Source organism: Rhincodon typus, chromosome 23 (assembly GCF_021869965.1).
Source record: "Rhincodon typus isolate 14 chromosome 23, sRhiTyp1.1, whole genome shotgun sequence".
Lineage (NCBI taxonomy): Eukaryota > Metazoa > Chordata > Chondrichthyes > Orectolobiformes > Rhincodontidae > Rhincodon > Rhincodon typus.
Window position 1 is genome coordinate 12,855,523 of NC_063354.1, and position 14,739 is coordinate 12,870,261.

The window sequence follows — 14,739 nt, forward strand, 5'->3', positions numbered from 1 at the left end:
GGCCTGTTCCCACACTGCAGAGATTCCGTGATCTAATTCTAATTCAATCCTGACTAATTATTCCACAATAGATGCACGACACATGGAGGGAAACATCAGTGGTGGAGAGTTTTGGAAACCATTGATCTGGAAACCTGAAAGCCTACTGATAGCATATTTCATGTCTCAAAATGACATTACGGAAGTTCAAGTGCCTTCATTTCTTCTTATTTATTGGATTTAATTTGATTAGACACAATGGAGCTTATTTTGATGCAGACTTTTCGTAATGATCCATCATAATGGAAGGGTCCCTGAAAGCTCAGGAAAACAGAATAATAACTATTATCTCAATTATTCTGAGGTTTTCATGGCACAACACTCAGGACATATCACCATGGAGGGTTGTTTGTCATACTGGAGGTCTATGACCAGTGGTGTTCCATAGGGATCGATACTGGGTCCACTTTTGTTTGTCATTCACATAAATGATTTAGATGACAATAAAGGAGGCAACATTAGTAAATTTGCAGATGACACTAAAATTGATTGTCTAGTGTACAGAGAAAAATGGTTATCTAAGATTACAAAAGGATCTTGATCAATTGGGTCAATGGGTTGAGAAGTGGCAGATGGAGTTTAATTTGGATAAATGCGAGGTATTGCATTTTGGTAATACAAACAAAGGCAGGGCTTATACTATTAATGGTAGGGCCCTGGGAAATGTTGTAGAACAGAGAGACCCAGAGGTTCAGGTTCACAATTCTTTGAAATTTGTGTCACAGGTAGACATGGTGGTTAAGAAGGCATTTAATATGCTTGCATTCATTGTGCAGGCCTTTGAGTACCGGAGTTGAGACGTCATATTGAGATTGTACAGAATGTTTGTGAGGTCTGTTCTGGAGTTCTGTTCACCCTGCCATCGGAAGGATATTATTAAACTGGAGAGGTTTCAGAAAAGATTTACTAGGATGTTGCCAGAAATGAGAGAGTTTGAGATGTAAAAATAGACTGGAAAGGCTGAGAATTTTTTCACTAGAGAATAGGAGGTTGTGGGGTGACATTATAGAGGTTTATAAAAATATGAAGGGCATAGATAAGGTGAATAGTAAAGGACTTTCACCTAGGGTGGGGGAGTTCAAAACTAATGGTCATATTTTTAGGGTTGAAAGGAGAAAGATTAAAAAAGGACAGGAGGGGCAACATTTTTACACAGACTGTGGTTCATGTGTGGAATGAAATGCCAGAGAATGTGGTGGATGCAGGTGCAATTACAACATTTAAAAGACATTTGGATAAGTTGATTAGAGACAACAAAAATGCAGATGTCAGAATCCAAGGTTGACAAACAGGAGGCTGGAAGAGCACAGCAAGCCAGGCAGCATTTGGAGGAAAGGAGAAGTCAATGTTTCAAGTATTATCCTTCTTCATGACTGGATGTGGGGATAGGGGGAGCTGCAGATAAAGAAGGGAGGCGGGGGGCGGGGGTAGTGGAATGATGATGATAGGTATGACCTAGTTGGTCGATGGGAGAGATGAATCCGGTTGGTGGCTGGAAGCAAAGGTCAGAGGTGGAATAGAAAAGAGGGGATGGGGCTGGAAAGGGAGCCAGGGGATGGGACGGAAGGTTATTTGAAATTGGAGAACTCAGTGTTGAGCCCTCTGGGATGTAGGGTGCCCAGGTGGAAGATAAGTTGCTGTTCTTCAAATTTGCATTCTTAGTCACTGTGACACTGGAGGAAGACGAGGATGGACATGTTGGAGGGGGAGTTGGGTGGGGAGCTGAAATGGACGGTGACTGGGAGGTTAGGCTGGCTGTTACGGGCCATGCAAAGACTAGTTGACCATTTCCACAAGCATGTTCGCCTGGCCCATAACAGCCAGCCAACCTCCCGGTCAACTCTCCATCCCACTCTCCCTTTGACATGTCCGTCTTCGGCCTCCTCCACTATCACAGTGACTCAGAACGCAAATTTGAAGAACAACAACTTATCTTCCACTTGGGCACCCTACATCCCGGAGGACTCAACATTCAGTCCTCCAATTCCAAATAACCTTGCCACTCATCCCCCGGCTCCCTTTCTAGCCCCACCCCCTCCCTTCCATTCCACCTACTGACCCGCCGTTCCAGCCATTAATTGGATTCATCCCTCCCATTGACCAACCAGGTCATACCTACTACCAGCGGCCACCTATCACCACCATTCCGCTACCCCCTGTCCCCACCCTCTTTATCTGCAGCTCCCCCTACCCCCACACCCAGTCCTGAAGAAGGGTTATACCCAATACGTTGACTGCTCCTTTCCTCCAGATGCTGCCTGGCTTGCCGTGTTTTTCCAGCCTCCCATTTGTCTATTTGGACAAGTTGATTTGATTGATGATTGATTTATTGTCACGTGTATTTATTACAAAAACCGTGAAAGGTGTTGTTCAGTGTTGCCACTCTCCAGTGCCGTCTTAAAATGCAGACAATAAACCAAAACACAGAATATAAAGCTAGAAAAATAAAACAATATCGTTCACCTTATAGTCTCAGCTCAATAAATTTAGGTGGTCTTTGGAACAGCTCTCGTTTCTAACTCAGCCATGGGCCTGGATCTGGACTCCTCCACCCTGATGGCTTGTGTCCCTGCTGCTAAACCACACATTGTAATGCCACCGCCACTGGAAGAGAGTCACTGCTCTCTGGCGCCATCTTGCCTTCACCAGTGCCACCGCTGCCATGAGTTTATGCCAACCTCACTCATGCAGCAGCTGCCAACGCCACAGGGCCCTGCACTGGGTCCAAACTTGCCGCTGTTGCTGCCTCTGCCATCAAACACTGGGGCCTAGCCGCGGACCTGGAGCTGCAGCTCAGCCTGCGAGTCTGGACCAGGGGATTAAACCTAGGATCTGCTCCTGAATAGTTCATGAATAGGAAAGGTTTCGGGGGATATGGGCCAGGTGTAGGCACGTGGTACTGGTTTAGTTTGGGAACATGGTCAGAGTGGACTGGTTAGACTGGCTGTATGACTCTGTGGCTTTTTATTGTAGTTGTGCCCAAACTGTGATCTATGGCAGATCTGCATGCCCTGACCTTTAATAATTGGCCCTTCATGTTTAGACAATTCAGAGCTCTCTTCAAACTTTTCTTTACTGATATGTCCCCTCGGAATATTTTGTGCCTGGCCCTTTGGAACTTAAAGTTATTCTTAAATTTATTCTCTCACTTGTTGAGAAAATGTACCTCAGAACATCAAGGTCTTTTAAATCAATTTCTAGAATTATGGAAAATACCAGGAATATAATTTTAAACATTCTTTGTGTCCATCCCACTCCGTCCCATTTCCACACCAAGTTCCATGTTCAGCATTAGGATTCCAACATAATGGAAAAGAGCATAATGCCATGGTGAGTTATTTAAAAATTACTTTTGATCTGATATGTAAATAAAAATTAAAAATACTATTTTGCAGCTTGAAGCATTCAGATAACAATTTGTACAATTTTACTCACTGACTAAAAATAACCATTTTCTTGCACCTGTAACAAAACACTTTACTGGGTCAAATACCATTTGATAGAATCAGAATGTGCTAACGCAGAATTATCTTTATATAACATCTGGTTCACAGAATCACAGAACTGTTGCAATGCAGAAGGAGACCATTTGGCCTACTGTGTGTGCGCGATCTCTCTGAATGAGCAATGAACTATTGCTATCCTTATCCCACACTCTCTCCCAGCACATTCTTCCTTTGCAGTTAGTCTAATTTGCTCTTGAAAGCTTCAACTGAACATTTCTCCAACACCTTGTCAGACAGTGTATTCCAGACCTTAACATTCACTGCGTGGAAAAGATTTTCCTCATGCTGTTTTTACTTCTTTTGCCTATTGTTTTCAATCTGGCATTGTCGCTACTTTCACGAGAGGTAACAGTTGCTCTCTACCAAATCTGTCCAGATCACTCATGATTTGTATACATCTCTAAATTCTTCTCTCGACCTTTTCCAAGGAAACATCCACAACTTCTCCATTTATATTTATAATTGAAGTTCCTCCAACCTTTACCTCTTTCCTGAAATACTGTGCACAGATCTCCAGCAGAGTGGCAAAGGTGATTGACATGGTTTTGGCACTGCTGGGCATTCCTCTGGACAAGTGAGACTTCACAAGCCCGGGTGGCAACCTTGGGCTAGGCTGGCATGGTCTGATGAAGTGATCTCCTCTGTCAGTCCTGAGGAAGAGGATGTCCCTCCTCTGCATCACCCCATTGACTAAGAAATCCGACTTCCTGTCTGCAAAGTGGGACGTCAATTTTCCTTAGTCTGCAACGTCCAGGGAAACTGTGCAGGACAGCTTCAGGATGCCAGTGCTCATCCGGATACACTGTAGCATTTAAAATCTGCTGATCCATTCCAGGATCTCCGATGAGTGGTGAGTTCATCCGACCATGACGTGCTGGTAGCATTGGGCTGGCATCGCATGAGAGGGGGTCCTTGGGGTATGGTTACTTGGTAATGAGATGAGTTTAGGGCAATAATATGAGAGATCTTGCTCGGCTTCATGGAGAGAAACCTTCTGTGAAACTGGACAAAATTGATACTTTGCCAAAATATCATAAGATCTATCCCATAATGTTTTTCATGAAGCTGTCCTGAGACAGTAATGAGGGCAATCGATGCCCGTTGAAGCAGGATTTAGAAGGACCAGGATAATAACATTTTTCTTTTATCTCCTCAAAGTGAAGCCTAAAATGATGGTAATACATAAAAGAAATCCTGTGTTCCTGTAAATGAAGATGCTAGCCAATCGTTTTTTTCTTGGTTTAAGCTATCCATCTTCAAAATTGCTTTGCAAAAGTAATATGCTCTAAATTTGGAAGGTAAGAGGCAATAATCAATTTCTGGAAATTCCAGGACTGAGACAATTGGACAAAGATGAAGTTCCTTTGAAGAGCACTAAAGACATAAATATTCATCTATCCAGACGATTTGTTTAATCGAGTTGTTGTAACCCAGTCATGCATTATACGTCAAGCTATTTCATGTGAATAAGTACTTCTGAATCAGACGCTATGTTGAGTTGCATTTTCATTTTCTGTACTTTTTTTGACTTATTGAAACACAACTCAATATACTTATTGAAATTAGGAAGAAAATCTCATTCCTTATATTGTTCTAAAGCATTTCTGTGCCTTTCACGTACAATAGAAATTGTTTATAGAATTACAGTTCATGCCGAGATTTTCCTGCATCTCTGCCCAAGTGCGGAGAATAATAGAAAGACAGACCATTTGGAAGTGCACACCTGTCAAGAAACCAGCCTCACTTTCTTCGACTCATTCAAATAAAAGGAAAATCGGAGAGATAGTACGAACTGTTGATGCTGGAGTCTGAGATAATACAGTGTGGAGCTGGAGGAACACAGCAGGCCAGGCAGCATCAGAGGAGCAGGAAAACTGACGTTTCGGGTCGGGACCCTTCTTTTGGAGAGGTGTGATCACACCTGATTTCCAGAGTTCCAGGAAATCTCCTCCCCTATTCCTATATAAAAATTGGCAACTGCTCAGTCACTTTTCACACCGCTCAATCTCACAAATAACATGGAGATGAATGAGATAAACTGGCTTTGGTTCATGATACAATGTAGCTAAGATTACATCATGGGATCTTTAACAGCCACCGGCATCATTGGAACTGACAGGCAAGATTCTGCTTCAAACAACATCCAAAAGTTGAGGATGACAATGAGGACATTCCTCAGCACTGAAGCAACAGCCAGAATTATGTGTTGAAGGCTTGAAGTTAGGCTCAATGCCAACTGATACATCGGCACGAAAGCTGCAAGCTGAGCCAAAGTGGCACAATGAATCAAAGGTTGTTCAGAAAGTGATGGGGTTTCACCCTGTGGTGGGTATCTCTGCTTATTAGATGATGGAATGTGCTAATACTACCTCTGTGTAATATTCATCCATGGGCTTGCTGTGTGTTTCTAACTATATCCGATATGAGTCCCTAAAGGCTAGTGTCCAAGCCTTAGCTGATGTGCATTTCCCTATTCAAAGATGGCACATAACTTCAACTGAAACTTTTCCTTCCATGCTCTTAAATCAGCGTTCCACAGCACAATAATATAAATTAAAACTGTGGATGCTGAAGATCTGAAACAACAGAAATTGCTAGTGAAACTCAACAGGTCTGGCAGTATCTGTGGGAAGAAAGCAGAGTTAAGGTTTCAAGTCAGATGACTCTTCATCAGAACTGATAGCAGTTGGGAAAAGCTGGTATTTATGCTGAAACCAAGGTGGGGGAGGAAGGTGGAAGGGAAGAGGTGAGCGGATAGGTGGTGATGGAGCCCAGAGAAGGAGAAAGATATATAGGAAAGAGGCACAGCTAGCCCATTTTCTCACACTTCGCTCTTATTATTTCTTATTTAGATTTTCTTTTGTCCTGGCCTGCTATTCATTATGTCCTTGTTTACCTATCCCTTTCATATCTCTCTCTCTGGGCTCCATCTCCGCTTATCTGCTGACCTCGCCCCATTTTCCCCCCTCCCCCTACACCATGTCTTCCCATAAATACTCCTTTTTCCTACCTACTAATGGTTCTGATGAGGACTTTAATTGCTAACTTTGCTTTATTCCCACAGATGTTTCCAGACCTGCTGTGTATCTCCAGCAATTTCCATTTTTGTTCCACAGTACAATGTTCCTCTAAACTTTGACTTTCCGAAAGGACTTGGCCTCTGGATGCATCTATAACAAAGTGATATTTTATTGTTGCTTTGACATTGGTCGATATAGGTTTGTACAGTATATCAAAATAAAACGTAACCAATGTTATTCAGAATGTCAACGATGCCCAATGTCATTGAAACTGATATGGCATATCACATCACCTTAAGTTCAAGCCAGTCACATAAAATGCTCACACAGTCTGATGGCCCTTAAAGGCTAAGCACTTACATTAAACACTTCAAAAATGAAGCAGACTCTACTGATTCATGATTTCCCTTGCTGTGCAATCAACAAGGATATAGTCTTTTTTTAAATCTATGTATTGTCGCATCAATTACAAAATGCAAAACATTGTGGATAATACAATGTACTGATATAAATTCAATCAGACAAGGGTCACCAGTCGCCCAGTACCATACTGTTCACAATCTACTATCTGTCTTTGACTTTGGGTTTACATGAAGCCTGAGGCACTAGTTAGACAGACACATACGTATACAATCGACAAAGTAAGTATTAACCAAGTTGAAACAAATGAAAAAGAAATTGCCGGAGCAACTCTTACAGGTCTGGCAGCATCTGTGAAAGAAAACAAAGGCCAGTGACCCTTTTTTGGAACTAATAGCAGCTAGGAAAAGACAATATTTCTGCTGAAGAGGGATTGTGAAGGAAGGAAGAGTCATTAGATGGAGATGAAGCTGGGCTTGGGGGGTGGTGGGCTGGTGTTGGTGTTGATGGGGGTAGAGAGAGACAGAAAGTGAAAGAGAAAGAGAGAGAGAGAGTGAGGGAGAGAGTGAGAGAGAGAGAAAGAGAGAGAGAGATAGAGAGGGAGGGAGAGAGAGAGAGAAGGTTAGGCAGACAAACGGATTCTTGATAGTAAGCCAGGGATGAAGAGCAGTTAAATAGATGATAATGTGGACTATGAGTAGTTGATGCCATCTACCCAGTCTGTACCTTTGAACAGCTGATACATGCAGGCAAAAGAATTAATTCTTATTTCTGTGAAGCTTGTAATCTGGAGTAAAGAAAATAAGTTTGTTACCCAGTAGGCTGACTGGATTAAACAGACAATACAGGGTCAATTTCTTAAATAGATAGGAAGAATCTGCGTTTATATTCCACCATCTGTTGGCTCAGAATGTTCCAAAATGATTTGCTGTCAATGTCGTACTTTAGGGAAACAGGGTCACCAAATTATGTACAGCAACATTCCACAAGCAGCAATGAGAGAAGTGATCAGTTATGTTGATTGAGGATTCATTAGGACACCAGGAAGAAGATGCTACAAAGGCTTCAGCGAAGGAGGTCATGAATCCACTTAAATGTTTTAAAATTGAGGAGGAGATATTAAATTAAATAAAACACCAGTACAGGATGAGATGCATCCAAGGACACTGATGGAAATGAGAGTGGGAAGTGCAGAAACAACAGTGATAATATTCCACTGTTGACAGGGCTGTGGAGATATGCTCTGATCTATTGTATTGTTCATACTTTAGCAAACTGATTTGAATGATTAGCACATAGGTAGCATAACTAGGTTAGTACCACATTTTAAGGTGTGCTGCTGCAGCTGCTAGTTTGCCCTTTTACACAATGCATTAAACTAAGGTTGGAATCCAAGACTAATAAGCAGAAGAATTAGGTGCAGAAGAAAATGATTTGGCACCTTGAGATTGCTTTGCCTTTCATTAGGTCATGCCTGATTTGACTGTAGTCTCAACTCCACTTTCCTGGTGTCTCGCATACCTTTTGACTACCCGGTGGATCAAAAATCTGTTTAACTCAGGTTGCTTGCAGCCTCCACTGCCTTTGGTTATTCATATAAAAAGATACCCAAATCACTTTAACTGTATTGTTCTTGCAGTCTCTCCGTTTAAATGATATCTTGCTTTTCTTTCCTCTTACAAAAGTGGAAAAAGTCACATTTTTCCCCTCCCAGACCCAATCTGCCAATTGTTTGTCCTATCTCTTAATTGAGGTGTGAGAGATATTTCAAGATCACAGAGGTTATAGATTATTGTGGTATACAAGTCTGCTGCATCAGAACGTTATTGTAGATTATTATACTGCCCTGTTTAGTGCACTGATGGTGTCACTTTATACAATGAATGTCCTCACTGTGGAGGTAAGACGTTGTCTTCACAAAGGCTATGATTTGGCCATTCCTAACAATTCTATTGAAGTCAAATGTACCTGTGACAGGTTGGTTGTTGAAGAAGGGCTCACTCATTAATCTTCTAAACTCGGATTAAGTACATACTTTTTAGTGCCATAGAGTCATAGAGATCCCTGTTCCTAGAAAACCTTACAATAAAGTGGCATCCCTACTATTTGCCACCTGAGTTCACCACCGCCATCCTGAGAGCAGTCTACATACACCCCATGCAGATGTGAAGAATGCCCTAGATGTGATTTACGCTGTCATAAACACTCTCGAGACGAAATTCCCCAAGGCCCTATTCATTGTGGCTGGTGACTTCAACCAAGCCAACTTCAAGAGGGCGCTGCCAAAGTACCACCAACACATCTCCTGCCCTACCAGAGGACCAAACATTCTGGGTCACTGTTATACAATCAACAAAGATGCCTATCGCTCCATCCCCTGCCCACACTTCAGAAAATCCGATCACAGCGCTGAGTTCGTCCTCCCAGCTTACAAGCAAATGCTGAAATGGGAGAACGCCTCGCAAAAGGAAACAGTGCTGGTCCAAGGCTGTGGAAGACCGTCTCCGGGGCTGCTTGGAATCGATGAACTGGACTGTGTTCAAGTACTCAGTGGAAAACATAGACGGATACACCGCCACCGTCACAGACTTCATTGGCAAATGCGTGGAGGACTGTGTACCAAAGAAGACACTCCAAGTGCTCCCCAATCGTAAACCTTGGACAAACCAGGAAATCCACTCCCAACTGAAGACCAGACGTGCAACATTCAAGTCGGGTGACCAGGACCAATACAGGAAATCCAGATATGACCTCCACAAAACCATCAGGAATGCACGGAGGCAGTACCAGACCAAGTTAGAGGCCTAAACCTGCCAAATAGACTCCTGCCGCCTGTGGCAAGGTCTAAACAACATAAGGGGATACAAAATGAAGCAGTGGAAGATAGTGGACAAAGACACATTCCTCCCTGACGCCCTCAATGCTTACTATGTTCAGTTTGAGCAGAATGCCAGCAGTGGGGTGACACCTGCCCCGACTGCCCTGGACACACCTGTTCCCTCCGGCACCACTGCAGACGTCAGATCGGTCTTCTGGGGAGTCAACCCAAGGAAAGCTTCAGGCCCGGACAGTGTCCCCAACTGAGCACACAGATCCTGTGTAGACTGACTGGCAGAGGTATTCACTGACATATTCAACCTCTCCCTCCTACAAGTTGTGAAGTCCCCACCTGTTTCAACAAGACTACCATCATCCCTGTACCTAAGGAAGCACATGCAGTGTGCCTTAATGACTACCACCCAGTGGCTCTGACCTCAATAATCGTGAAGTGCTTCGAGAGGCTGGTCATGGACTGCATCAACTCCAGTCTCCCAACCTGCCTCAGTCCCCTACAATTTGCCTACCAACGTAACAGGTCCACAGCGGATGCCATATCCCTAGACCTGCACTCATCCCTGGAACATCTGGACAACAAAGGCACCTACATCAGACTCCTGCTCATTAACTACAGCTCCACCTTCAACACCATTATCCCCTTCAGACTGATCTCAAAACTCCGGGACCTTGGTCTCGGCTCTGCCCTCTGCAGCTGGATCCTTTCTGACCCACCAGCCACAGTTAGTGAGGATAGGTAATTGTCATTTTGTTGCAACATTTAAACAAGATCAATTTTGATGAGCATGTTCACACAGCAACAAAGTTCTAATGGTACATAACAGCCTGGTCATTGACATCAGAACAACTGGACTACAATGCAGGGATATTACTCCTACACACCAATGAGTCAAGCACCTTCGACTGTGCAACCTCTAAAGTTGATGAACATAAGCTGTCAGCACATTGCAGAATCCAGCACCAGGGTGAAAAGAAGCACCAGCAAGACAGAACAGAAAAAAGGTGCATTGAAGGAGTGTGTTTACTTTAAATAACTGTCCCAATGAAACTGACTCAACACAGGAGCACCCCCCCCCCAAGGATGCTTCCTCAGCCCCCTACTGTACTCCCTGTACACCCACGACTGTATTGCCAAATTCTGAATGAATGCCATCTGCAAGTTCACTGATGATGCCATCGTGGTGGGACGGATATCTAACAATGACGAGTCAAAATACAGAAGGGAGATAGAGCGCTTGGTGATGTGGCGCAATGAGGACATCCTCTCTCTCAATGTCAGCAGTACTAAAGAACTCATCATTGACTTCAGAAAGAAAGGAGGAGAACATCCCCCCATTTACATCAACGGAACTGAGGTTGAGAGGGTGGAGAGCATCAAGTTCCTCAGAGTGATGATACCCGACGACCTGTCTGGGACTTCCCATGTGGCTGTGATGGTCAAGAAGGCACAATAATGCATCTTCTTCCTCAGGCAGCTCAGGAAATTTGGAGGACCCTCACCAACTCCTACAGATACACCATTGAAAGCTTCCTCTCCAGGTGCATAACGGCCTGGTTTGGCAATTTCTCTGCCCAGGACCGTAAGAAACTACAGAAGGTGGTGTGCACAGCCCAGACCATCACAAAAGCCAACTGCCCATCCATGGACTCCATTTACACAGCTCGCTGCCACGGAAAGGCTGCTAACATCATCAAAGACCCATCGCATCCCCGGTAATGATCTCCTACAACCTCTTCCATCAGCCAGAAGATACAGAAGCTTAAACACATGCATCAGCAGGTTCAGGAACAGCTTCTTCCCTGCCATTGTTAGACTGATGAATGGGACTCTCTGGCTTCAAATAATGCTGATCTTGCTAATGTTGATCTGACCTAGCGCACGCCCTGTGCAATGTAACCTATATTGTCTAAGTCTTTTTACAACCTCTGATCTGTACATTCTTGCTTACTATGATGTGCCTGTACAGTTCGTAAACAAAGCTTTTCACTGTACTTAGGTACACGTAAGAATAAATCAATCAATCAGACATACAACATGGAAGCAGAACCTTTGGTCCAACTCGTCCATGCTGACCAGATATTCTATATGAATCTAATCCCATTTGCCAGCATTTGACCCATATCCCCGTAAACCCTTCCTATTCATATACCCATCCAGATGCCTTTTAAATGTTGCAATCATACCAGCTTCAATCACTTCCTCTGGCAGCTCGTTACATATACGTGCCACCATCTGCGTGAAAAAGTTGCCCCTTAGATCCCTTATATATCTTTCCCCTCTCACCTTAAACCTATGCCCTCTAGTTTTGGACTCCCCCACCATGGGAGTAAGATGTCTTTCTTTAGAATTGGCCCATTTGTCCCTGCAGTGAATCTACACGGCACCACTTTGTTTTCCTTTGTGTGGTACTCCAGCTGGCTGGTTTTGTAGCTTTCCCAATAAGGAAGCAGCATTTTGTAAAATATCAGCGGCAGTATTTGCACACAGCCATCATTTTGATTGACTTCTTGGAAAAAACTATGAAAATCAAGGTTGTAAATCTTTTACAGCTTTGTCCTGTAGTGAGGTAATTTCAGCAAATATTATCAGGGCTCAGAAAACACTCATGCATCAGGTATCATGCATTTCTCCCAATAATGAAGTTGAAGCAGTTTGCCGAGCATCTATAATCTCACGACTCATGTTACTGGTCATCTGAACATTCAGTCAAGCAATCTAACATCAACTTTAATAATTTATACAATAGCAAATTGTTCATCATTTGGCATTGCATTACAATACAGACAGCCACCCTCCTTCATGCTAGGTCCCATATTCTTCAGAATTCTTGAAAATATAGTTGTACAACCTCTATAGTAAAATGAATCATTTTGAGATCTAAAGTCTTAAACTTGCAGTAGTTACTGCTCTGTGATGTCAGTTGGGACTATTTCTTCACTGAGCTGGTTGGATTAGGGTAAAGAATTGTTAAAGGCACAATGTTAATAAAAACGATACCTGTTGATTATCCTGTTGTGTTTTTATGACAGGCAAAATATTCAAACTGCTTCATTTCAAAACAATGAGTCTGAGTTGGAGTGCCGAGTTCTGAAGAAGGGTCATTGGATCCAAAACATTAAATCTGTCTTCTCTCCACAGAAACTGCCAGATCTGCTGAGTTTCGCTAGCAATTTCTGTTTTTGAGTCTTTCTGGAAACTGTCCAGATAATTGTGCAAGGGTATTGGGTCAAAGTTGGGTTCAGTTATCAAGAGGATAAAAACTGTCTAGGCTCCCCCCATGAACAATTACTGTGTAGTTTTGGAATCAAAGGATTGCCAGTACAAGTGGAATTCAATCCCAGCACTAGTCAGTGTCTTAACAACAGTGAGTTGGGAAAGAACCAGAGAATAAAGGAAACATGATGTGAGTTTAAATTTGAATACAACTAGTTCCAATTTGGGCCAATTCATTCAGGATAGTCCATGTGGTTTAGGGACAGCACGCAAGCTGTTGGCTCATGTTACTGCAGTCAAAACAATAGACCTTTCAATTTATACAGATCTGGAAAATAAAGAAAAAAAAATAACAAAAACAAAAATAAAAGTGCTCTAAATACTCAGCTGGTCAGGCAGCATTGCCTGAAGAGAAGCAGAATTAAAACTGAAACTGAGAACCACCTACCCTGCCCTCAGCTCTGACATTCCTTCTCTCCCTCTTTCAACCTTGAGCTGGTGTTCTTGCCTTTAGTCACTCACTTTTGGTCTCTGGTATCACTCTGGGTCTCTGGAGGGAGAATTACCATCAACTGCCCCCCTCCCTGTCCTTTCACAATGGCAGTGGTGGCATGGAGGGTTGATGGCCTCTGAATTTGCAGCTAAACTTTGGCAGGTTAGACTTTGCCACCTGGAATCCCAATGATATGGAAAGTGCAAAGGTGTCCTTTTAGGTGCCTGAAGGTCACATAGTTCAATCAAGTTTCCCATGGAACTGACAGATGTTCTCCACGGGCTGTTTGGCAGAATCCTGGCCATTCTTCCTGAATACCAACCAAACTCTAACATATTGAAGAAGCATAAGTTTATGTGAGAAACGTAATCAAGGGTTTCTCCCACTGAATTCACCGATCTGACATCCAAAACATCATTATGTTTAAATTGATGCCGTTATTCCTTTCTACCAGAAAGAGGCCTTTCTTCTGATTTAGCAAGAACTGCGGATGCTGGAGTCAGAGATAACACAGTGTGGAGCTGGAGGAACACAGCAGGTCGGGCAGCATCAGAGGAACAGGAAAACTGATGTTTCGGTCAGGACTCTTCTTCAGAAATCAGAAAACCAAAACATCAGCTTACCTGTTCCTTTGATGCTGCCTGGCCTGCTGTGTTCCTCCAGCTAAACACTTTGTTATATCTATTCTCTGATGTCATAGCTTGTCTATAATTTACACCCTAGATTTAGCATCCTTGATATCACTGTTAATCTACAACTGACTGGTAAAGCTGCATCACTGCTAACTCTAGTGAAGTTGTAGTATATGGGATGACAGCATGTTGTAATGACAAGATTCATCTTTGCATTTGGCCCCATTTTCTCTCTCAGCCCTGACAGAATGTCTTTCTGATGTAGCAGGCAAGATTTGGAGCAGCGGGTGACAGCCAATCGCTTCATCATATGCCAGAGGCTTGGTCAGACATGATCACACTCTCCACTCTCACACGGAAAATAGAATATTGGAATCAAACTCATGGCTGTTACTCCTGCCTGATGGGACTGTCACCTGAGTACAGATGGCAATTCAAAAAATGGCTCAATAACAAATGACTTAGAATCCAGTCAGCCAAAAACATGTTTCCGGCTTATGAAAAGGATATTTTCTCCTTGGTCAGTGTTCTAATTTCTCTTGACATTTCTTTACTGTTCAATTTAACAGCATCAGCAACATCGATGCCAAAAGTGTTTCAAGTCTTCAAATAATTGTGGCCGAACTTAAAGATTATTCAC

General features: G+C 43.0%; 1 non-coding gene across 1 annotated transcript; it reads right to left on the reverse strand.

Moving 5' to 3' along the window:
- Positions 1 to 10,544: 10,544 nt before the first annotated feature.
- LOC125485912 lies at positions 10,545 to 10,782 on the reverse strand. Its single transcript, XR_007264618.1, has one exon. It is a non-coding gene; the product is annotated as a small nucleolar RNA SNORA53 (small nucleolar RNA).
- Positions 10,783 to 14,739: the final 3,957 nt, after the last annotated feature.